This window comes from Malaclemys terrapin, chromosome 15 (genome assembly GCF_027887155.1).
Source record: "Malaclemys terrapin pileata isolate rMalTer1 chromosome 15, rMalTer1.hap1, whole genome shotgun sequence".
Classification (NCBI taxonomy): Eukaryota; Metazoa; Chordata; order Testudines; family Emydidae; genus Malaclemys; species Malaclemys terrapin.
In genome coordinates, this window is record NC_071519.1 from 21878665 (window position 1) to 21904248 (window position 25584).

General features: G+C 45.0%; 1 protein-coding gene across 3 annotated transcripts in view; it reads right to left on the bottom strand.

The window, feature by feature from the left end:
• The window catches only part of ARHGAP32 (Rho GTPase activating protein 32), a 475360-nt gene that overhangs the window by 295427 nt on the left and 154349 nt on the right, over window positions 1-25584 (bottom strand). For 2 of the 3 annotated variants that reach the window (XM_054049531.1, XM_054049529.1), the window contains exon 1: window positions 10571-10677. The exons of the other annotated variant lie outside the window; for it this stretch is intronic. The gene's annotated coding sequence lies outside the window, so the exon portion shown is untranslated. Of the gene's footprint in view, window positions 1-10570; window positions 10678-25584 lie in introns of those variants that run through there. 3 annotated transcript variants of the gene reach the window in all.

Below are 25584 nucleotides of genomic sequence, written 5' to 3' on the forward strand. Positions count from 1 at the left end.
AATTCGAGGGAGAGCTCTCCTTCAGCAACACCCCACAGTTTGTGTGCAGTGTGCAACTAGCACACGCAACTCTTGACATAACAATCACTTTTTTTTAAATGAGCAAAATGAGTCAAGTTTTCATTTCACCTAGATTGCAACCATGTTGTTTGGCACTGGAAATTATGAATGGCTATTAAAAATAGGATGACGAATACAGACTTGAAATACGTGTTTTATCCTGTCAAACTGAAAGTCTGCTGAAGACAATAGACGCCTTCGTTCTTCCACAAATGCTATTAGTAGAGCATCTTATGATGGAGGACTGAAATAACTTCAGAAGGCTGACAAGGTGGGAGAGGTAATATCTTTTGTTGGACCAACTTCTATTGGTGCGAGAGACAAGCGTTCGAGCTTACAAGGAGCTCTTCTTCAGGTCTGGGAAGAAGAGTTCTGTCTGAGCTGGAAAGCTTGTCTCACTCACCAACAAGAAGTTGGTCCAATATAAGAGATTACCTCATCCACCTTGTCTCTCTAATATCCTGGGACTAACATGGCTATAACACTGCATACATTCAGAAGACTGACACACACTAGAGTTTTTGTTTTAACCTCACCCTCCCCAATCAACTCTGATTAGCTCTAACCTCTTCTCTTCCCTCTGTATTACTGCCACTGAACTTTCTAAATTGATCCTTTGCACAATCCGAGTGACTATTGTCTAAGAATTGCAAAGTATTTTGCAAACATTATTTAAGGCTCACACATTCCCCAGTAAGGTAAGTATTGCAATAAACTAGCTATTATGTATGTGCACCATCATCTCCTACTGGATGGCATGAAAATTGCTCAACGATAGCAGAGGCCCTGGAGTCTCAAAGGAGGAAAATCTGAGTGCTATCACCACTACAACCACAAGTGGCCAAAACGTGCAACATGGTGACAGCTGTGAAACCTTGGGTGTCTGCAGGATTATTATAGAATCATTACCCCCATTTTACAGATGGGGGAAGAGAGAAGTAACTTGCAGAAGGTCATAGAAGCAAGTCAATACAAAGGGCTTGGCTACACTTGCAGCTGTACAGCGCTGTGAGGTAAACCTGTCTTCGTACAGCTGAGTAGGGAAAGCGCTGCAGTCTGTCCACACTGACAGCTGACAGCGCAGTGGCGTGGCCACACTTGCAACATTTGCAGCTGTGTTGGGAGCGGTGCATTATGGGCAGCTATCCCAGCATTCATGTGTCTGCAACATGCTTTTCAAAACGGGGGGGATGGAGTGTGACAAGGAGTGTGGGGGGGAGAGAGTGAGTGTTTTTTGGAGCGTGTCAGCACTCTATTTTGCAAGTTCCGAACTCCCGGCCCCCTGCTCATTCATTCACTCAAAGCAAACAGCAAACTGTTTGCTTTTTCTCTGTGGTACGAGCTTTGAAACCGGCACTTCCGCATTCCTGCAGCCGGTCACAACAATGGAGAGGATTGGCCACTTGACAAGGTGATCAGTACAGCGCTGCAGGTTGATTCCTGCTACACACTCACAGGGGAGAGTCGTAGCCACTCCACTCTATCTCTTATGCTTCTCAGGGAGGTGGAGTAACTGCAGCGCTGTACCCAGGGAGATACAGCGCTGTACGTGCCTTGCCAGTGTAGCCGGTCAGTGAGTTACAGCGCTGTAACTCACAAGTGTAGCCAAGGCCAAAGAGATGAAGTAAGTTGCCTAAGGTCACACAGCAAGTCAGGGATGGGATCTCCTGACTCCCTGTCCCCAACACTAGCCAGTAGGCTCCATCCCTTCATGCTGGATATTACTGCTATTCCTCTCCTATTTATATAATTGCTGTTACACACATCTTTCCATTGTGATTGGGATTATTTTATTGGAAGGCAGGTACATCTTCATATTTCTGGGCTATTCATGTAATGCAAGTTGACAAGTCATAACAGAAAAAATGAGGAAGGGGGCTTAATTATGCACCTGGGTGTTTTCCTTGGTCATCCACGGAGAGCTTAGTGTTGGTCTTAAGAAGGATAAATAAAAAAAAATGTAATGATTATTCCCCTTTGCTCATAATAATCTTCATGAGAATTAGGGAAGCATCTATGATAAGCAAAGTTAGGTGATTGAGAACCAGACTGAAATGTGCAATATGCTACCAATCAGAGAAGCGACTAATATATCCTGCAACTGCACAACAAGAAACATCAAGTTCAAGGACACTCACTGATGCCCAATCATCCCCATTGCTTCCATGTCAGGGACCCAGATGAGGCATATTTCTTCCGGAAGATGTTGAGAAGGATGATGAACTGACTCTGCTATTCCCTTCTCCCTGGAACCTCATGGAATCTCTAAGAGCAATGCAGAAGCTCCACACCACACACCACCATCTCCACACCACACACCACCATCTCCACACCACACACCACCATCTCCAGAGCAGGCGGCTCTCTGCATCTACATTAGTTTATCCTGAGTTACACGTACAGAGCCATTTAGAGGCACTGTGTATACAGGCACAACATTGGTGGCCATTGACAGGACTGCTCCGTCAGGAAACCAAAAGAAATCTGATGAGGTTCAACCAGGACAAGTGCAGAGTCCTGCATTCAGGATGAAAGAATGCCATGCACTGCTACAGGCTGGGGACTCACTGGCTAAACGGCAGTTCTGCAGAAAAGGACCTGGGGATTACAGTGGATGAGAAGCTGGATATGAGTCAACAGTGTGTCCTTGTTGCCAAGAAGGCTAATAGCATATTTGGCTGCATTACTAGGAGCACTGCCAGCAGATCCAGGGAAGTGATTATTCCCCTCTATTCGGCACTCGTGAGGCCACACCTGGAGTATTGCGTCCAGTTTTGGGGCCTCCACAACAGAAAGGATGTGGACAGATTGGAGAGAGTCCAGCAGAGGGCAACGAAAATGATCAGGGGGCTGGGGCACATGACGAGGAGAGGCTGAGGGAACAGGGCTTGTTTAGTCTGCAGAAGAGAAGAGTGAGGGGGGGATTTGACAACAGCCTTCAACTACCTGAAGGGGGGTTCCAAAGAGGATGGAGCTCGGCTGCTCTCAGTGGTGGCAGATGACAGAACAAGGAGCAATGGTCTCAAGTTGCAGTGGGGGAGGTCTAGATATTAGGAAAAACTATTTCACTAGGAGGGTAGAGAAGCACTAGAATAGGTTATCTACGGAGGTGGTGGAATCTCCATCCTTAGAGGTTTTTAAGGCCCGGCTTGACAAATCCCTGGCTGGGATGATTTAGTTGATGTTGGTCCTGTTTTGAGCATGGGGTTGGACTAGATGACCTCCTAAAGTCTCTTCCAATCCTAATGTATGATTATATGATTTTTTATTGTTTAAAATAGAAATATTATTTGTGACAGGTGAGCCTGAACAGCTTATAATTCTTGAGACATCAATTTTCTGCCTAACCTTGAGTTTTAAATTTGGGATAAAACTTCACTGAAGAAAGTTTATGGAAGAGGTTTTCTATTTTTGAACAATATTTTTCATTTCATCCAATGATCTCATAAAAATGGAAGTTTTTAATTATCCCTAGCAATTAATCTTACTTCTGCTAATTTTAGAAAGTGCCTTAAGCACTAAGTTTCAACATACTGAGGAGGCAGCTTGATATGTCACAGAGAAATCATAGATGCAGTTATTGATCTAATACTTACGAAGACAGAATCTGGTTTTCTGAATACACAGGAAAAAAGGCTTCTATGGTTAAAAAAATTACATGAACAAAAAGACAATGTGGTGAAAACTTTCCTGGCAAACTAAGCAGAAGGGAACTTATAAGTTATTGCTACCACGAAAGCACTGCTATTCATGTGCTAGAGTTCCTCATTTTTATGTTGACCTTGAAAGCATAAGAACAGAAGAACTGCTACACTGGGTCAGACCAATGGTCCATCTAGCCTAGTATCCTATCTTCCAACAGTGGCCAATAACAGATGCTTCAGAGGGAATGAACAGAGCAGAGCAATTATCAAGTGATCCATCCCCTGTCATCCAGTCCCAGCATCTCACAGTCAGAGGCTTAGGGACACCCAGAGCATGGCAAAAACTCTATTTGATGTAGGAAAAGTCTACGCTTTCCTGGGCCTGTGTCTGTTAAGCATAAGTGTAAAATACTGGAAAACTGAAAAGCAGGCCCTTATGAAAAAGTCCTATAGAATTTAATAGAATAGGATCACCTTTCTAAATATTTTCCCAACTACTCTAAGGTTATACACACACACTCAGCACATGCTTGTTGCTGACTGTGACCATCCCAGATAGGGAGTTACAGTAGCAAAACTTTTAAAGCACATAAAGGTTATAGGGTAAGAGATGACAACCCCTCGCTGGTCCGGATTGCACCCCTGAACTCGACAGAAACCCCAGGCCTGAATTGCAGAGGTGTTCAGCACCCATACCTATCATTGATGTCACTGCAAGATGCAGGAGCTCAGCACCTTTCCAGAGGCACTTGCCATGCCAAAGAATCAAGCCTCCAAACTTTAAGGCAGAAATGGACTAATGGCAGCAGCACCAGATACTCTCAAGGTATTTGCTATCTTGGCAATACTCCAGGTACTAAATTATCCATCACTGTCATGTTCTACATATACAAGCAAATGCTTCAAAACAGGAGGGAACCAGGAGAGGGTCCCTCAGACATTATCCCACAATCCCCCATCCACTGACACTCTTGTGGGTTAACAACTGTATTACTTATAATTTTGAATGAATCTTCGCTACCGGGATAAATGGGGACATGGCAGGGACCCTTGGCAGCATCTTTAAAGGACAGACATTTACAACAAGGAACCTTTTTCCCCTTCCAAAGCATTTTTTCCTCTTCTCTGCAACAGCACAACTCAGATTATCCTATGTTCTCAGAAATACTATTTATACATAGGTGTGTGACTCACCTCACGACTGCTTATAAATTTCTGCTCTTCTGCCTTCGTTATGGAGAACGAGGGAGCTACATGTATTTTTTGTAATGATCACATGCACCTCAGCTTGTGCGGTATTATCCTGTCTGGAATGCAGAGTTAATTCAAAAGGAAGCTGTAAGGGGGAAACACACAGGAAACGAAACAATAGCAAAGATAAGACACCTGGGGTCAACAGTTTCAAGGGAGTTGACATTACAGTAACTAAGCTATCAATTGGGAAGACGTTTCCTTCCAGGCTAATGGTTTACTCTTCCCAAAGCTAAGCCTAGGATCAAAGGAGGATACTAAACCATTACAGGGCCCTGGGGCCTAGAAAAGGAAAGGGACTAAGTTGCCAGGAAGTGTCAATGGGAACTGACAAGGAGAGAGAGTCTGCAGAAGGACACTTTCCTTCTCCAGATCCAGAGTTGGAGACAGCTGGCTTAGATGAAAATTATTATTACTGTAGCGCTTAGGAGCCCTAGACTATGAACCAGGACCTCACTGGACCAGACACCAAACACAGAATAAAAAGTTGGTCGCTGCCCCAAAGAGCTTACAATCTCAGTATCTGACAAGAGACAACAGCTGGACGCAGACAATATTATTGCTCAGCATCACAGGCTGTGGTCCACACACACCAGCAGTCTAACCGCTGTCCAGTTTTTTGTAGGCATCATAGCAAAGGAGTATTGAGGAAGGATCTGGAGGAGTAGAAAGAGGCAATTTTGCAGCCGTTTACAGGGAGCCCCTCCCAAGTGTGAGAGGCAGCATGAGAAACCGCACGAAAGTGCTTGTTTGAAAACTTAAGAAGTGGACAATGGAGGTTGGCCTCATGGGCCAATCAGAGGTGAGGGCTGAGAGCTCAAAAGCAAATAAGAAATGATAGATATAGTGGGGATTGACGGTGAAGGGCCTTGAAAGCGAATATAAGCAGTTTATGTTTGATGCAACAGAGAAGGGGGAGCCAGTGGAGGGACGCAAAGAGAGGGTTGACACAGTCAAGGCAACAGGCTAGGAAATTGATCTTTGCAGCAGCATTCTGAATGGATTTGAGTGGAGTAAGATTGCATTTGTCAAGGCAGGAAAGAAGAATGTTGCAGTAATCAAGATGTGAGATATCAAAGCTTTCAAGGAAAGATTACGAATTAGATAAAGGGAAATATGCATACTGACTTCATGGTTTTTACCCCTCTGTTCTATAGGCTTTGTATCTTTGGATGAGTGAATAAATAATGCTTTGTTCTGAAGAGGTTGTTGCGTCACTTTAATCAGCTCACTGGTCACAGGTCCCCCAAATGAAAGGGCTCTTTGCATGTCTGATGAAGATGCACAGCAACTTTACATTCAGGTGGTTAAGCCAGAGAATTGCATCTGGAGTAGCGGAGTGTATTGCTGTGGTGCCTCCTTCGTATTTCTGAATCGGGCACTGAGTTGTTATATGATGCATGGTCCATTCTGGGTGACCACAGTCGCACACTGGAGACTCTCTAATTTTCCATTTGTGCAGCAAGTATCTGCATCTGCCATGGTTTGTGTGGATGCGGCTTAGGGTTGCCCAAGAGCTTCGCAGAAGATTGAAGCCTTGGATCTTCTGTGTCGGGTCTTTCACAAGGTGTTTGTTTGTGACTTCTTGCCATTGGAAATAGCGCATTGTAAGACTCCCAGCTATCTAAGAAGGATGTTCAATTAGCACTTCAGGATCATTGGGGGAGGGAGAGAAACCACTGGATCTGCTAACCTCTCATCCTGACTCATCTTTTTACTGACACATGCATAGTCCGGGTGCAGTGTATGGAAATAAGAAAATCCAAGTCCTGATCTGCAGTGCAGCAATTTCAGAGGAATCACCCACAGTCAGACAAGCAGAATAGTTACTTTTTTTTTTAAACTGTAGTCACACTGTTTTTTAAGTGATGCTGTTTTTGTACTGAAGACATTCTTTTAAAAGAAAAATATGCCAGAGAGGCAGTGCAGTTTGGCTTGAGACTTGGGTAGACACATCCCGAGAGACCTCCCTTCTAAAGTCTGGAAAACATAGCGGCTAATCTACTTTGGTACTCCGTGGACTGTGAAAGATACAAGTATTTTGCAGATGGTGATCCTGACAGGAACAATGATTAAGAAACACCTCCAGATTCAGTCTTCCTGGCGTACTTAAAGGTAAAAGCCAAGAACTAAGCTCCCCTGCCTCCCCACTTTGCTTCTTTCATAGATCCCTTCCAGCAGCCCTCTCGCTTGTGCACCTGGAATCCCAGTCTCTCCACCTCTCAACACAGCTTAGCATGGGAAAAGGTTTCTCCGTGTCCCCATCCAAGGGCTGCAGTGAACCCAGGCCAGCACTGCCTTTGCGTCTCATCAACTCCTTCACCACAACAGGCGCCCATAAGCTCTGCAGCAAGACGTGGATTTTATTTCCGCTCCCCTCAATGCAGCAAATGGATACCAAGAAGCTTCCCTTAGTGGAAGTGGAATTGCAGTCAGGGCTCGAGGGACGTATGCTTGTGTCAGTGGAGTTCCCAACATGAATAAGAACTTGGGCTGAAGCTGGGAACCTAAGAAGGGTTGGGCAATCTAACTTGGTTTGCAGTGGCTGAAGGTAAATATACTTAATTGTTTTCTCTTTATCCTACTGAGAATTTCCCCATAACTATTTATCATCTCGGGAAGGAAATGGGGAGAAATAACTAACCTAGTGAACTAATAATCAGTTTCACTGCACACACAAGACGATACTTTTCTTATGTGTTCAGTGAGGCCTTAACCATTCCATTTAATTACTAATTATAACAGAGGTCAAGTCATGCCAAGTTTTGCTAAGCAAACATTATTTTATTCAAGTCACATTTTTCTTTTGGGTTCAATTAATGATCTGTCTCTGTGTGGGCATCTTATTCATTCTTACGCCCCCTCAAACGGCAAATAAATGCAGTTCTTAATCTGTACTTTATCTGAATCTCTACATCATTCACTGTGAGAACTATAATAAATGTGTGCAGAGCGGTAACTAGGGTCAAGATTTCTCTTCATTCTCATAATACACCTCTACCCTGATATAACGCGACCCGATATAACATGAATTCGGATATAAGGTGGTAAATCAGCGCTGGGGGGGGTGGGGGGAGACTGCGCACTCCGGTGGATCAAAGCAAGTTCAATATAACGCTGCTTCACCTATAACGCAGTAAGATGTTTTGGTTCCCCGAGGACAGCGTTATATTGGGGTAGAGGTATATCATATTCTGTCATTTACAGACTTGAAAGTTGTTTAAGCAACTGAGTTTCTTCTCTCTTTATCCAACCTTTCCATTTGCCATTTCCTGAACTTTGCAAGCAGTTACACCTAGGGAAAAGTTTTTAATCACTTAAGATTCTTAAGCAAAAAAGAGGCTTGGGTGAATCACCGGGGATGAAATAAGAACCAATCTAATCCTACACCTAAAACATGAACCCAATGTCAAAACTCCTCCCTGAGGTCCTGATTCAGAAAAGTTTCCCTGTTCAGGAAGAACATGTAACTTGAGTATTTTCTAAACGTGCTTTCATGAATGGGTGCCTGACACTGGAAACCCAAGTAAAAACTGCTGCTCCACACACTTTCTTCCTCCTCACCAGAAGACTATGCCCAATACTGACACAAATAGAGCTTCTCACAGCGATCCACACTCTGACCTCCAACTTGCATTACTGCCATGTCCTATAACTGGGAACACACACACACACACACACACACCCCTCTGAAGTGTGTCCTTGTTCAGAATGCAGTAGTCTGCTTGCTCAGCAACACTGCCTGGCAAGCAGATCTTCCCTGTAGTCCTCAAACAGCTAGCTACTTTGACATCAAATGATGTAGTACACAGCCATAAAGACAACTGGATATGGAAACAAGAATAAGCACTGTACACAGAACAGAATAGAAGCAAAGTCACCACATATCCCTTGCTGATGACATTCCTCTGTGGGAAACACTGGTGAGAGGAGGAAGAGGAACAATTGTTTCCAATTCACCAGGATAGGCAGTGCCCAAGGCCCAGGGGTGCACTTTCTTTCTCAGAGACCCAAACAAAACACAAGGAGGACTGATCCAGCCCAGTGATTTCACATAAGCTGCCTGCAATGCTTCTATAAGCATCACTTTGGACTCCCTTTATCTGCTGCAAAATTCATTTAACTAAAGCTTGCCCTGTACTTGTTCGGATGGCTCACATACCGCCCTGGTCAAAATGCCCTTGTTGCACTTGGTTTCAACAGTCAAACCCCGTGAAAGAAAACTGACTCTGCCTTTCTTCCCTTAAACAATCATTTTATTTTGCTGCTGCCTAATTAGATGATGCTGACTAATCCTCTCCATTACTCACAGTGAAAGGAGCCCGGCAGGGGTGTTAAGATTTGGCTTTAAAAGTCATGAATTATTTCTTTTTTACAAGCAACACTTCTCTTGAACCAGTTGTCTCATCAGGTGCTCACTTCCAGAATTGTGTTCTCAATAAAACATGGGGTCAGTTCTCTGTGACCTACAAACAGCTGGAAGAATGGCAGAAGAAATTCAAAGCACAAAAAGGGGGCTCAAATCTTATCACAAAGGCAGTCCCATTGACATCTCTGGGATTGCTCATAACAGAAATGACTTGTAGGATTAGAACCTTGATTTATTTATTTGAAACCAAACATGGAATACTTAAAGCCCCCAATCCTGCAAAGAAATTTAAGCATGTGAGTATTCACATATCAAGCGCAGTGGGACTATTCATGATATTAAAGTTAAGCACATGCCTAAGTCTTTGCAGGTTTGGGACTTCAATTTGTGTAATCTCAGACCTAGGAGGATTCTTATTAGTTACAGTCCTCAGCATCATTAGGAATTCTAATTTAAAATGCAGTACCTTGCACCATATAGTTTCCCCAAGGGTCTCCTGAAATCATGGCTGACAGATATGGAGGTAAAAAGGACACTTTAAGCAAACCAAATTTAGGAAGCCCCTCTCTCCACTGATCTCCACTCAGGCTTTAAGAGAACCACATCGTAATATAAACTAGCTGATAATGTAAATTGTTTCCAGCAAGGAAAGGAATACAACTGCCCGATCCCTCCCTTCTCTCCAAGTCTAGTACTTGAAGAGCTGAGCAATTTGATGGCAAAATCTCCCCACTGGAAGCAGAAGAAGACACCAAATGTAATAAATGCCAGATTTTCTGTGGTTTTGAAACTGTATGAACTGAATCTGGGAGGAACAAAGCAAGTAAGTGCGCAAGTACAATCATTTTATTTTAATTTTTGTTATGCAAGTAAAATATTCTTTCATTATTTTCATTCGTCACTGCAAAGGGTGGATGGCACATTTTCCTAACAGCTTTGCTAGGCTTGACTAGAAGAGACACCTGTAACCTTTCGCTGTGCAGGACGCTGGTGGACAATGTTTCCTAAAATTATTGAAAGAAAAGCTGAGTTGTTTGTTTTTAATTTTAAAACTAGAGTATCCTTAGAGACTTCCTATACAAATCAGAAAGCGTATGATCCAATTAATCCTCTGTTCTTACCATTCTCTAAGACTCAGGTACATTTTCAATGAGCACAACTGAATGAAATTCAACTTAGTACAGACAGAACGCACAAACCCCTATGTTTTATTTAAACCCCACATGAAGGCATAAATTAGGCTTACTTGGTATGCAGGGCCTTATGCAGCAGCAGGATGAATTTCACCACTTGTGAACAGTTTCCTTCAGGGTTATAGAGTGTTACACCGTGAGTTCTGCAGCTACAGGATTGGAACAGACTTCTTAGGAAAGGAGGGCTTTCTTAAACTGCGGCTTTACTCTAAAAAAAAAAAAACAACTGTGTACAAATGGCACCTTCTGACTCAGAGCTGTTCCCTAGGGTCAGATCTGCACACTTTAGTGACAAAAACAAGCCTGTGCGGCTTTATTAGTGCTGCATCTTGGGCATCATCAACAGAACTGTTTATGACGTTTCAATCAATTACAAATGGACAAAATCCACCAAGAGCCACAGGGGCTGCACTAGAGTCACTGAAGACCGATTTTGAGGAGAGCCGGGTTCCCTGAAACCGGCCTGCAGAATCTTTATTGCTGTTGATGTTGTACCAATCGGAAAGAACACATCTTGGCTCTCAAGGCCCTCGCTGAATCTGCAGGGCTGCCAACTGTGGAGGGGAAGGTGTGGGGAAGAAACCAAACTTGGTTTTACTTGGAGCATATTTACGCTGAGCACATTTGATGTGGAAATCAACAAGATACATTCAACACAGAAACCCACCAGGCCATTTTCAGAGTCATTTCCAGATGTCCTGACTCTTTTTTTTTTTTTTTTTTTTTGGGGGGGGGGGGCAAAAGTGGGCATTTGTCCCATTTGCTCTTGCCAACTGATTGGCAAGAGCAAATGGAACAAATGCCCAGTTTTGCCAAAAAAGGGGTGTGACAGCCCTAGCGGGGCGCAAAGGAACTCGGGGGTGGGGGGGAGAGCCCAAGCACAGGAGGGAGAGCTCGGGACTGTGGCTCGGGCTGGGCCAGCCCCAGATGGGCAGGCCGCAGGGAGGTCTTGGGCCCGGGGGGAGATAGGGGCCTCAGGCCAGTCCTGTGTGAGTGGGCAACTGGGGGGCTCAGGCCGGTCCCACATGTGGGGGAGAGAGGGGGGCCTCTGGATGGCCCTGTGTGAACAGGGGGCACTTGGGCTGGACCCACGCGTCGGGGGAGGAAGGGGGACCTTGGGCCAGCCCCATGTGGGCAGGAGGCAGGAAGGGCTTGGGCCACGTGCGGGGGGAAAGGGGGATCTCGGGCCAGCCCTGTGCGGTGTCCCGTTTTCCCTTTGAGAAAATATGGTCATCCTATACCTACTGCAGTATTATTCCAAAAAATGCAGAGAGGTACATATGCATACTTCTGTATAACACTAAATCCCCAAGTAGTTTGCATATGGGGATTTATATATAGGTAGGTACACGGTACGTGATGCAGAATTGCCTGGGGAAGCAGGCAGGCATTATTTACTCCGCATATACATACAAGCGATATGTGGCTAGATATAGAACTAGATTTAGCTCAAGCTCATAAGCGTTTGCCTTTGTTTCTTGTGCAACAGAAGTGGTTCGTTGGCCACAGATGAATGTTCCCAAAAATAGCATCTGGAATCATATTTTTCAGAAAATACAAAGATTACTCTGGTGTAATGAATACTATGAAATACAACAAAAGTACATAACTGACTGTCCATCTGCCTGAAGAACCCTATGCCCCACTAGAAGATGTGAATCCTGCTGAGAGAGGATCACCAGGGTTCTGCTGACTCAATCTCTGTCTAAATTCTGGAAAAGGGGGTTCCCCCCATGGTATGCTGTCTGAACTCCAAGAGGGAGACAGCGCAAATCACTATCAAAAACCTCAGTTTGCTTGAGGAGCTTAAGTCTCAAATATACAGAGATCATTCAGTCTAGAACATTTAAACATGGCTCTTGGTTTCGATATGGAAATTAGCCAATGTGCCATCCACTGAGACTCGGCCCACCACAACACACAAGAACAATATGCATAAAGAAAAGCATCAGCGCCTGGCTTGGAAGAACAGCACCCTAGGGAGGCTGAAACACCGCAGAATATCTTGCAAACCCATCCAAGCAAATCAAATAATTTTCTGTGTGTTTTATTTGATAAGACGTGACCTATTTTAGGTTTCACTCCAGTATGATTATAATTAATAGTAATTTGTACAGATTTCAATTTAATACATGAATTAACTCATCCAGAACGGAAAGCTGGGTGATTTCTTGAGCTTTTTTCCCATTCAACTAAGAAGCTTTTTTATCGTTATTGATGTTTTTAAGTTGAAATACTAAAGAAAAAAAAACCCCTACAAAAGCTCCCCTCCTCTCTCTGAGCTCCAAATCGTGGATCACAGCTTTAAAGGGACTTTCATGCTGGGGCAAATCTTAAACAAAAATAAGATTTTTCAGCCTTGAGACATATTTCCATTAAGGGAAATACAGATATGTGTTTTAATAATTGTTTTCTTTGACACGACCTAGCTTTTCCCTTAGCTTAATGCTACAGCAAAGTGATCGTTCAGAATTTATTTTGCTTTTTAATTTGTAATTAACTCTTCAGTTGACAGCATTATATTAAAAATGCAAAATTATATAGCCACTGCATTAAAAATTAAAAGAAAAAATATTTTATTTTCTTCAGTTACTATATATGAACACCAGCGATGGGCTAGCAGATTACACAACGAACCAGGAGACAGACTTGGGCTGTGTTCCTGGCTCTGCCACTGATTCGCCTATGTGAACTCGGCCAAGTCACTTAGGCTTGGATGCACAAAAGGCGTTAAGGACGGTGATGCTCTGTGTCACCAGGCCTAACTTTTAGGTACTTAGAAAATCACTGCAACCCACAAAGCCTGAGTTTGCCACCCAAGCTCCTATATAAAGAATGGGGAGAGACAGGCACCTTAGACCATGACCCACAAAAGCCAGCATGGTAAACAGGAAGCTATCTAAACTAGCCAATGGGAGACGCCAACAACTGGGGTGTGTACTAAGCCCCACCTGTCTCTCGAAGATAGTGAAATGCAGACTGCAGGGAGGTTACGCACCAATGCCATTTTAGCCACAAACCTTGGGGCGAGGGGGTCCCTCATAACTTTTAGCCCATAGAACAGGGTACTCATCTGGGATGTGGGAGATCCCCAATTCAAGTCCCTCTTCCACCCGAGGGGGAGAAACTATTTGAACTGGGATCTGCCAACAATCAGAGGAGTACATGAACCACTGGGATAGGGAATATTCCAATGTTGGGGTGCCCTCAATTTCTCGTTGAAGCTACTGCTCTGTGGATAAATAATTGAGTGATTGGGGGAGGTGGACTGGATCTGCTTCAGAAGCCACATAAGTAATGACAGACTTTTGCCATGTGTGTCCCATGAACAATACTGTAAAGTCTGGATGCGACTGGAGCAAAAACGACTTCAACAGATAGCAAGTCTGAAAAGGTTTAGTTCGCAGACTGGAGAGGCAAAAATAAATAAAAGACTGGAGAAAAAGAGAGAGCACAAGCAATAGCTGTGACACTACACTAAAAGAAGAGAGATAGCAGAAGCAACAAGAAACCATCCTGACCTGACAACCTCAGACAAAAGAAATTCCAAGTTGTTAGCAGTATTAGTAGCAGTTCCTGATGTCCAGGAAACAAAAGATAGGACTCAGGAAGGTCCTGAAGAGGACTAACAACCACCAACACACTCTCAAACAGCGCTTCCCAACTCTGGGGTTGGGTTCAGGGTTGAAGGACATGACTAGTTTAAGAGAGGCTTCAGGTGAGAAACCGCGTAGAGCAAAAACAGCTGCATGACCCCTTACCCCACGTCTCACCCATCTTCCTCCTACTACCTCTCCCCAGACAGGGCCGGCTCCAGGCAGCAGCACAGCAAGCAGGTGCTTGGGGCAGCCAACGCAAAGGGGCAGCATGTCTGGGTCTTTGGCGGAAAGTCCCTCGGTCCCTCTCGGAGGGAAGGACCTGCCGCCGAATTGCCGGTGATAAAAGTCAGATCTCTCCCTCTCCTGGAAGAAGCCACTGTGTTGTTCCAAAATGGAATTTCCAATACACATTCTGATCTGCAATTTTTGTTGTTGTTCTGGTAGGGACTATTTTAGATTCTGTCTGATTTACAACTTGAGATTATAAATCCTAAGGGTTAATCTTGCCCCTACTGGAAAGTGGGATTTGTGTTTCTGCTAATTCCCACCCCCGCCCTTCACCCCAAAACCAAAAGGCTAGTTTTAAGATTTTGTTAGAAATGTAGATTGCCACTTGACAAGAATCACTGGTAAAACAGAGGACGGTTTTGGCATACTAGTAGCTTCTCCTTTAGAATAAAAGCACAGAATAAAGATAGTAATGATTAAAAAGCAGCCATGACATTGAATCCTACAGTGTCATGCACAGTGTTGACTTTCAGACGATTGAACAGGATTCTGTGGTTTTTACTGAAGTGTAGCTACCCACTTCTTATCTGGATTGAGGAAAACCAAAACAATTTTATCTTGCTAGCCCTTTATACATTCGCAACTCTTAAAAATAAGAACAACCAAATTGCCCCTTCATTGAAACCAGATCTTCTTCATCAGTGCATTTTTCTATATTATGTACTTCTGCATGTCATACGGCTGCTGAGATAATTCAGATTTTAGACAGCAACCATGTGAAAAATAGAAGTGCCACTAATGTTTAAACATGAAGTAGATCACCAGAAAGGCTCCCTTCCTAGACACCACAGAAAAATGATATGTTCTTATAAAATGAAGCAGATATTTGGTTTTTAACTATTCTCATTTTTCAGATTTTGCCTAAGCCACACTAACCACGTCGCTGAGTTTGCGGCTAAACGATGCAAAACAAATTCACCTTCACAAACATCCTTTTAGGAAATAATGAAAGTAAGGTACACAGTTCCTCTTAAAAGTAACAATGACAGTATATTTGCAGAATCATTTCTTCTCTTTAACTCCTCCATATGAAAGCTTAAAACTGAAATCTATTTTATTCATCAAACATATTCACCAGGCCCTCAAGTATAAGCACACACTGGTTTGTTATTAAAGAATGTTCTGAATGCTGGCCTGCTATCTTTTTGAGAAATCAAAATACTGAAGCATTTAGCTTTATAGGAAGGAATAAAAAACAGATGGACTTTGCAAACTGATACAAAACGTTAGGACTTAAATTTTATTAGAGAATATTTAAAAATAAACACGGTACAAACGATTCAAGGAGTCAGTTGTCAGTTATTGGGGGGATCATACAGAGTATGGGGGGATGTTTGGTATATTGGGGTTGACAGCACACATAGTAAATACGAACTGTAGAGTCCCCAATTGGGGGGGGAGGGCGGTGGGCGAAATAAAGACAGTTAATAATCAGTGAGGGTCAATCATTCACACATGGGGCACAAATAGTCATGGGCACAAGTAGGTGGGTTGGATGGTGGAGATGGGGCGACCCTCACGGGGTGGGATCCAGGGGAAAGAAGCCCTGCAGGGTGGGGGGGGTTGATAGGTCCCATCCCCCTTGCGGGCGGGTGAGGTCTCCCCGGCTCACTCCTTGGTATTGACGGTGGCCGGTGAGGTTGGGTGGGTTCAGGGCTCAAGAGATGAGGCCCATTGGGGGGTGGGGGGTAGATAGGCCACTTCCCTCTTGCCGGTGGGCAGGGTCCCCTTGGCACACACTCGTTATCGGCGGTGGTCGATGGGGTTGGGTGGGTTCAGGGCTGGGGCGAGGGGGAAGTATGGGTCCCCTCCCCCTTCCAAGTGGGCAAGGTCTCCCTGGAAGCGGTCGGTGGGGCTGGGTGGGAAGGGGCCCAGGGGGTAGGGTCTCCGACCCCTTGTCGGTGGGCGAGGACTCGCTGGCTCGCCCTTGGCATTGGCGGCGGCCAGTGAGGTTGGTGGGCGGATTCGGGGTTCAGGCCCAGTGGGGGGCGGGGGGGTGGTAGGTCCCTTGTGGGTGGGCGAGGTCTCCCTGGCTCGCTCCCGGAGTTGGTGGTGGCTGGTAAGTTTGGGTGGGTCCGGGACTCGGGGGATAGGGCCCAGCGGGGGGAGGAGGGGAGTTAGTGAGTCTCTTCTCCCTTGCAGGTGGGTGAGGTCTAAACGGCTCGCTCTTGGTATTGGCGGTGGCCGGTGATGTGTTCCGTGTAAATGTCCCGGGACCAACGGATAGTGTCTGAGACCATCAGGCGTCTCATGAGCCGTGCATAGTGACGGCCCACTCCACAGATCCTCAGCACTCTCTCATTGCATGGGTCCCAGGCGCCCAGGGCCCCGACAAGCAGGGCATCGGTGTGTACCTCATATCCCTTTGACCGCAGGGTGTCAGCCAGGGGGGCATATTTTTCAAGCTTGCGGGCTCGGGCTTCACGGAAAGCTGGGGTCCTGTTCTCGAAGGGGATCGTGATATCGACCATGATGACCTTTTTCCGGACCTCGTCCGTGATGACGATGTCTGGGCGCAGCAGGCTGTCGGTACCAGGGACGGTGCGATTAACGGCGACTTCCCCCAGGCGTGGGTCGATGGCCTTCACCAGGCGATCCTGGACGGCGTTGTGCCGCAGCTGCCAGGCTCTGGCATGGGGCTTGCAGCTGCATAGGACGTGGGGTAGGGTTTCGGTCACGTACCCGCACTTCCTGCAGCGCTTGTCCCGGTTCCCGTGGCGGACGGCTCCGTTGAGGGGGACGCAGTTCAGCCGGGCTCGGTGTATGAAGCGCCAATCGGCGAACCGGGTGAAGCTGCCCGTGGGGAGGAAGTGGTTGCTCGAGTCCCACTTGCTGGTCACCTCGAAGGCCTTACCCTGGTCAGGTTTTTTCTTCAGGGTGTCTATGTAGAGCGCGTGGACGGCGGCCTTTAGGGATCTCTCGAGCATGCCTCTGGCTCCGGGGGTGATGACAGTGCTGTCCTCCGACTCGGTCCGCGGTATCAGTATTCCCAGTTCCCGGCGTTCCTCGTTCCACACCCAGCGACAGCCCAGGCGTTTACCCAGTCGGCGAGTGGCATTGCGGGCACGGGACCACAGCGAGGCGATATCACCTCCTACTAAATCTGGACGAGATACTGCAAATGCTACTGAGCACAGTGCCTCCTACCATGACTGGTCCCATTGAAGTAACAGCATCACTTTCAATCAGCATGAAGATTTCAGCCATTTTAGCTTAAAACATGCAGTATACTATGCAATTCAAGAAGAAAAGGTTCTGAAAATTTCCCAACTTGTGTGAATAAGCGAGATTTTAAAACATGAAATGCACCTATACTGAAAATTTACAATGACATGTAAGTTTTGAATTGCTAGGAGTCTTTCACTTTAACTAAACTTTGTATTACAATTTTACCTAGGGTTTTAAAAAAAGAGATCTTTTTAGTTTAAGAATATCTTTCTCCAAACTAAAATGTTTATATCTTATTGTTATTTTTATATTATATAAAAATAAACCATGCATGTAACGTCTCATACGTTGTTCATGCTACACTAATTGTTTCTGTCTGAGATATGGGGCTGCTGGCTGTGGGATACGCTGATTTTCCCTACCTTCTCTTTCCCTTCTCCTCTCCACCCTCCTAAAGTAGCATTGCCAAATATGGAGCAGGAGCAGGTAAGCACCCTGGCGGGCCGGGCCAGGCCAGTTTATTTACCTGCTGACGCGGCAGGTTCGGCCGATCGCGGCCCCCACTGGTCGCGGTTCGCCGTCCCGGGCCAATCGGGGTGGTGGGAAGCCGCGGCCAGCACATCCTTCGCCTGCGCCGTTTCCCGCCACCCCCATTGGCCGGGACAGTGAACCGCGGCCAGCGGGGGCCGCTATCGGCCGAACCTGCCACGTCAGCAGGTAAATAAACTGGCCCGGCCTGCCAGAGTCCTTACCCTGACGAGCCGTGTTCCAAACCTTGCCGAACCCTGATCTGTAATGAATGTTAAATCATCTCTAAAAGGCATCCCATGATGAAAACCTGGCCCCACTGAAGTCACTGGAACCAGGATTTTACTCCAGTTCCTAGAAATTGAGCAGCTTTTTCAAAGCTTCACAGCAAAGAAGATTCCTTGTGCCATTTCCTCTTGGCCCAAAGATTTCACTCAAAACCAGGACAAAAACCCACATGAAAACCTTGGGCCTAGAAAGTTAAAATAAAATTTTGCCCCAGATTTAGTCATTTGTTAAATTTGCCCAGTATCAAACAGAGCAATTATTGGTATTTATGTAACAGCCTGCAGTCACCCAGGGTTCCTCATAATTTAGTGTAATGATTCAAGAAATGCTTTTAGCAACTCACATGCTAGCCAAGTAGCAGTTAATCTTGGGATCAGATTTCGAGGTACAGTAGAGTAACCCCACCAATTCTCACCCCCACTGGTCCCTGGCTCAAATCCGGCTAAAGGAAACTTCATTGTATTTACCCATGAATATGTTCTCTTTAGCAATATTTAGGACGATCACAATAAAATTCCAAGAACCATTACTGAAAAATTAAAAACAACCAGAGGCTAACACCCACTTAAAAAAGCCTTTTATTGTTAGTAATCCACAGAGTCATCTCTGCCAAGCTGTCTTGGGTTCTCCAATACCTGACTCAGGACCTGCTGTTGCTCCTGAACAAGGGGCTCCAAATAGGGTGACCAGATGTCCCAATTTTATAGGGACAGTCCTGATATTTGGGGCTTTGTCTTATATACATGCCTATTACTCCCCACACCCGTCCTGATTTTTCACACTTGCTGTCCGGTCACCTAGCTCCAAACTCACTTATACATTCCACCTCCACTTCTTCAGGGTATCCTTTACTGTATGCTTTGGGAGGACAAAGGACCACCGGATGCACTCTACTGACCAGTTACATAGTTCAAGAAAGTGGGAGGGGGAAACAAAACCATGTCCTTACTTGCGGATTTGTTTTCTTCAGCATAATTCACCTGCATAAGTTGTGACTTGAAAAGATGTTCTCTTTTTACATGGAGACTCACGCAGCAGCACTAATCCAAGTCCAGTGCATCCCAGCCCTTGTACTCCCATTTAATCCCCTCACATTTGACTACAAGGAAAAAGCTTTCACAGTTCAGCAAAAGGAAAAAGCTAGAGAGGAGGAAAATTAGGGTTGATTTCTTAGCAAATTACTTATCTCCTTGCAACTTAATTTTCCTATCTGTAAAATAGGGATACCTATCCACCTTTAAAGGGTTTGGAGAGCTATGTATGAAACACTTTTAAAGTGGTAAGTACTATTAACATTAACCAGTCTTAGCCACCAGGAGCCTATTGCACCAATTCCACAAAGGCTACATTGTCTTGTTTGCTTGTGACTTCAATTCAAGTTGTTAGTATTAATTGTGAAAGCCCTGTATTCTCTGGGTCTTAAGAGATCACCTTTCTCCCCCTATAAGCCATCATAACAGACCTAAAGGGGAAGCATTGTCCCGTAGTTAGCATGCTAGCCTGGAACTTTGGAGAACTTGGTTCAATTCCCTCATCCACCAGATTTCCTCTGGGACCTTAAATGCTCACTGTGTGCTTCTGCTCCTCATCTGTACAATGGGGACAATGGCAGTTCTCTATTGCACAGGGGTGTTGTGAGGATAAGCATATTAAAACTTGTGAGATTCTCTTTTACTCCAGTAACAGGGACCAAATCAGAGGTGGGCAAACTTTTTGGTCCGAGGACCACATTGGGGTTGCAAAACGGTATGGAGGGCCGGGTATGGAAGACTGTGCCTCCCCAAACAGCCTGGCCCCTGCCCCCTATCTGACCTCTCCCCCACTTCCCACCCCCTGACTACCCCACTGAGAACCCCCGACCCATCCAACCCCCCTGCTTCTTGTCCCCTAATCGCCCCCTCCCGGGACCCCACCCCCTATCCAACCTCCCCTGCTCCCTATCCCCTGACTGCCCTGGCCCCTATCCACACCCCTGCCCCGACAGGCCCCCGGGACTCCCACACTTATCCAACCCCCCTTCCCCCCGTTCCCCATCCCCTGACACACACACACACACACACACACCCCGAACCGCCGCCCCATCCAACTGCCCCCTGCTCTCCGTGTCCCAGGAACCCCTGCCCCTTATCCAACACCCCAGCCCCCTTACCATGCCACTCAGAGCATGTCTGGCCGCTGTGCTGCCTAGCCGGAACCAGACACGCTGCCGCACTGCCCTGCAGGAGCACGCAGCCCCGCTGCTCAGAGCGCTGCCAGCGCAGCTGCGGGGGAGGGGGAACAGCAGGGGAGGGGCCGGGGGCTAGCATCCCCAGCCGGGAGCTCAAGGACCAGGCAGGATGGTCCTGTGGGCCGGATGTGGCCCGCGGGCCATAGTTTGCCCACCTCTGGACCAGATAAATACCTTAGACAGATGTAGCCAGAGTGACTCTGCTGATCTGTGTCTGGGTTTGAAAGGCTGGGGACTGGAGGCAACTCATCCTCACTTCTGGAATTTTCTACCCCAATGTTCATCTTTCTACCCAACTGAGAAGTTCACCTCTGTGCAGAGGACCAACAAAAGGCATGGGCATCACTCAAGTCCTTCAATACGTACCAGATGGAGCTGAAGGTGAGAATCTAAGCTTCAGGCTAATAAAAAAAGCCCAACAATGTTCAACTTAATCACCAGAGCCTAAACCCATAAAGCAATGCTTTCCCACTGAAGAATAGATGTGTTCTCTTTAAGCTGTGAACAGCTGAATCAAGAGGACTCCGAGTCCAGCAGCCGAGGCACAAAAACAACTTCCCAGAAATTCTCCGCATACAAGTTCTTTCCAGAACATCTGTTATGTTCTCTCAGATGGTTAACAAGGAACAAACCAATTCAACCTATGCCTCATGATACTGTCCTTCAGCCTAATTGTAAAATCTACCAAGTGTTCTCATCAGCCCATCTCTGTCCCCTACCCTATAATGTTTTATGCAGTTAAACTGATTTGCTTACTTTTTGCAAGACATGTTAATCAGATATCTCTAAGGTTTGCAGGAAAGAAGTAGAATCACCCCAATTGTATCTTTTGTTTACTTATCTTTACACTTACTTTCAGAGTAAAAATGATGATTAGTTTTGCTCTCATCTGCAGTGTTTAAAGCCAGCATTAACAAGCCCAAGTAGAAACATGCAAAAACACTCATTGTGCGGCCCCTTCTCTCCAAGTCAAAATAGTGTTCAGCTCAGACCTTATCCCTTAGAAATGTCCCCTTTGGCAAGTACAAATCCATTTCATGAGTAGGCTTGTTAAATATTCTCACACCCCCTCGAGGACACAAGTAAAATCCACTATATCAACTCTGTGCTTCTATTATGGTGCCCGAGTCAATAACTAACCCACAGCAATCCATGTCTAGAATACGTCTTCAATAGGAGCTGACCACTGCAGCTATGATGGACAGGATTTTCAACTGGGTAGTAGATGCACAGTAGCAAACTTACTTTAAGTGCAGTCAAAATTCCTAAATAGACCAATTCCCTCTTTTCTATGCTTACTCCCAAACTGAAGCAGGCAGTTAAAATCCACCATTCACAAAATACAACAACCAAAAAAAGCTGAGCTTCAGTTCATTTGCAAATTTGACACCATCAGCTCAGGATTAAACAAAGACTGTGAATGGCTAGCCAACTACAAAAGCAGTTCCTCCTCCCCTGGTGTTCACACCGGAACTGCTAGAAGAGGGCCTCATCCTCCCTGATTGAACGAACCTTGTTATCTCTAGACTGATTCTTGCCTGCATATTTATACCTGCCTCTGGAAATTTCCACACGTATCTGACGAAGTGGGTATTCACCCACTAAAGCTTATGCTCCAATACGTCTGTTAGTCTATAAGGTGCCACAGGACTCTCTGTGCTGCCCATAGGCTAATGAGCTGCCCATATGAATCATGGAAATTATATTCATTTACCTCCGCTAATAAATACCAAAAAACCTCCCAAACGTCCAGAACCCCCACACTGAAATGTTTGCTTAGAAATATACGAATAAGTTGCCCTTCCATGGCTCCCTCAATCCAAGGACCTGGAAGCATTTTGCAATACTGCTGTGAAGTTGGAATAGGTTATTGTCCCCACTTTACAGATGGGGAAACTAAGGCAGAAAGAAAGCTGCAAGACAGTGGACAATGCCAGATGCTTCAGAGGGAATGAACAAACGATCATCAAGGGATCCATCCTCTGTCGTCCACTCGCAGCTTCTGGAAATCAGAGGCTAGGGACACCCGGAGCAAAAGGTTGCATCCCTGACCATCTTGGCTAATACCCATTGATAGATAAATTCATGGAGGACAGGCCTAATTCTTTTTTGAACCCAGTTTTATTTTTGGCCATCACGACATCCCCTGGGAACGAGTTGCACAGGTTGACTGTGAGTTGTGTGAAGTACTTCCTTTTGTTTTAAACCTTCTGCCTATTAATCTCATTGGGTGACCCCTGGTTCTTGTATTCTGAGAAGGAGTAAATAACACTTCCTTATTCACTTTCTCCACACGAGTCACGATTTTATAGGCCTCTATCGTATCCCCTCTTAGTCATCTCTTTTCCAAGCAGAAAAGTTCCAGTCTTTTTAATCTCTCCTCCTACAGAAGCTGTTCCATACCCTTAGTCATTTTTGTTGGCCTTCTCTGTACTTTTTCCAATCCCAATATATCATTTTTGAGATAAAGCGACCACAACTCCACACAGTCTTCAAGGTATGGGATATTATGGATTTATATAGTGGCCTTATGATATTTTCTGTCTTCTTGTCTATCCCGTTCCTAATGGCTCCTAACATTCTGTTAGCTTTTTTGACAGCTGCTACACAAGGGCAGAAGGCCCTCTCCTCACTCTAGCACACTTGTGCTGGGTCAAGCATTGTTTGGCCCTAAGCAATTCTGCCAAGGTCACACATTGAGTCTGTGGCAGAGCCGGGACTAGAATTCAAACCTCCTGACTCCCAGTTCTGCATATTAACCACAAGATTTTCCCTTCCTTATCATTGATGGAAAGGAGGACTTCAGTAGAAAAGCAGCACAATCGGTTTAAGTCTATAAAGTCTCTTTATCGTGAAAGTTAACCTTACAAATGTAGATTCTGTACAAAAAATAACTGCATTCAAAAATATAAAACAGTGTAAACCTTCAAGCTTACGAGTCCACTCAGTCCTACTTCTTGTTCAGCCAGTCACTCAGACAAACAAGTTCGTTTACATTTTCAGGAGATAATGGTGCCCGCTTCTTGTTTACAATGTCACCTGAAAGTGAGAACAGACGTTTGCATGGACTGTCGTAGCCGGCATTACAAGCTATTTATGTGGCAGATGTGCTCTAGATTCATATGTGCCTTCATCTTCAACCACCATTCCAGAGGACATGCGTCCATGCTGATGACGGGTTCTGCTCAATAATGATCCAAAGCAGTGCAGACCGACGTTCACTTTCACCATGCGAGTCAGATGTCACCAGCAGAAGGTTGCTTTTCTTTTTTGATGGTTCGGGCTCCGTAGTTTCCACATTAGAGTGTTGCCCTTTCAAGACGTCTGAAAGCATGCTCCACACCTCGCCCCTCTCAGATTTTGGAAGGCACTTCAGATTCTTAAACCTTGGGTCGAGTGCTGCAGCTATCTTTAGAAATCTCACATTGGTACCTTCTTAAAACGAACAACATGGGCTTGGTCATCATCCAAGACAGCTATAATATGAAATACATGGCAGAATGTGGGCAAAACAGAGCAGGAGACATACATACTATTCTCCCTCAAGGAGTTCAGTCAAAATTTAATTAACGTATTACTTTTTTAACTAGAATCATCAGCATGGAAGCATGTCCTCTAGAATGGTAGCCAAAGCATGAAGAGGCATACAAATGTTTAGCATATCTGGCACGTAAATACCTTGCATTGCCAGCTCCAAAAGTGCCATGCAAACGCCTGTTCTCAGTTTCAGTTGACGTTGTAAACAAGAAGCGGTCAGCATTATCTCCCGTAAATGTAAACAAACTTGTTTGTCTTAGCGATTGGCTGAATAAGAAGTAGTACTGAGTGGACTTGTAGGCTCTATAGTTCTACATTGTTTTGTTTTTCAGTGCTATTATTTAACAAAATAACAAAAAAACATTTATAAGTTCACTTTCACAATAAAGAGACTGCATTATGGTACTTGAATGAGGAATTGAAAAATACTATTTCTTCTGTTTATTACAAATATTTTCACTGTAAAAATGATAAAAATAATAATATAAAGTGAGCACTGTACACTTCGTATTCCGTGTTGCAATTGAAATCAATATATTTGAAAATGTAGAAAAACATCCAAAAACAGTTGTTAAATTTCAGTTGGTATTCTATTGTTTAACAGTGCAATTAAAACTGTGATTAATCGCAATTAATTTTTTTAATCACTTGAAGCCCTAATATGAATTAGCAATTTCTCACCTGGACTGATGATACAAGCAGGCTTGCAGATTCTCAAGGCACAAGCAGCAGTTGCTTTGCAGCTTGGGCTCCCCACCCCTGTTCCAAGTCCTTTTCCTTAGGAGCTTCTCTTAGGTATTGAGTTATGGGATAGTGAAGAACAACAGATAATGTCATTCCCTGTGTTCTATAGCTTTAGCATATGGCAGAACCCTTTGTTCCAAAAACATTTCCCAGCCCAGTCTGTGGAAAAACACTGGTACCCAAAATGGAGACCAGAGACATGTGGTCTGCTCAGATGCCCACACAGTCTCAGAGCAGCCATTACTTACCGAAACGTCCACAGGAAGGTTAAGCTATTCCACAGCCTATGGTCTTTGTTGATGAGCTATTAGCACTGTTTGGCTTCTTCACTGTTGTACCGAAAAGGCTGGCTGTGGGTGTTTTGCAGAGTAAGCCCATTTGAAATACAGATCCATAGTCAATATTCATAACTTCAGATACAAAAAAGATACATGCATACAAATAGGATAATCATATTCAGCCAATCATAACTTTTCCAATGACGCCTTACAGGACCCATTTTGTACAAAATGCATAGTAATCGTGCCATAATCATATCAATAATATTACTATCACAAATATGGGGAGTCACAAAGATCCTCATGCCCTCTTGTGTGAATGCAAAGCCCCCCACTGAAGTCAGCAGGGATCCACTCATGTGAATCTCATTTCAGGCCCTGATCTTGCCATGAGATCCTCATGCAAGGAT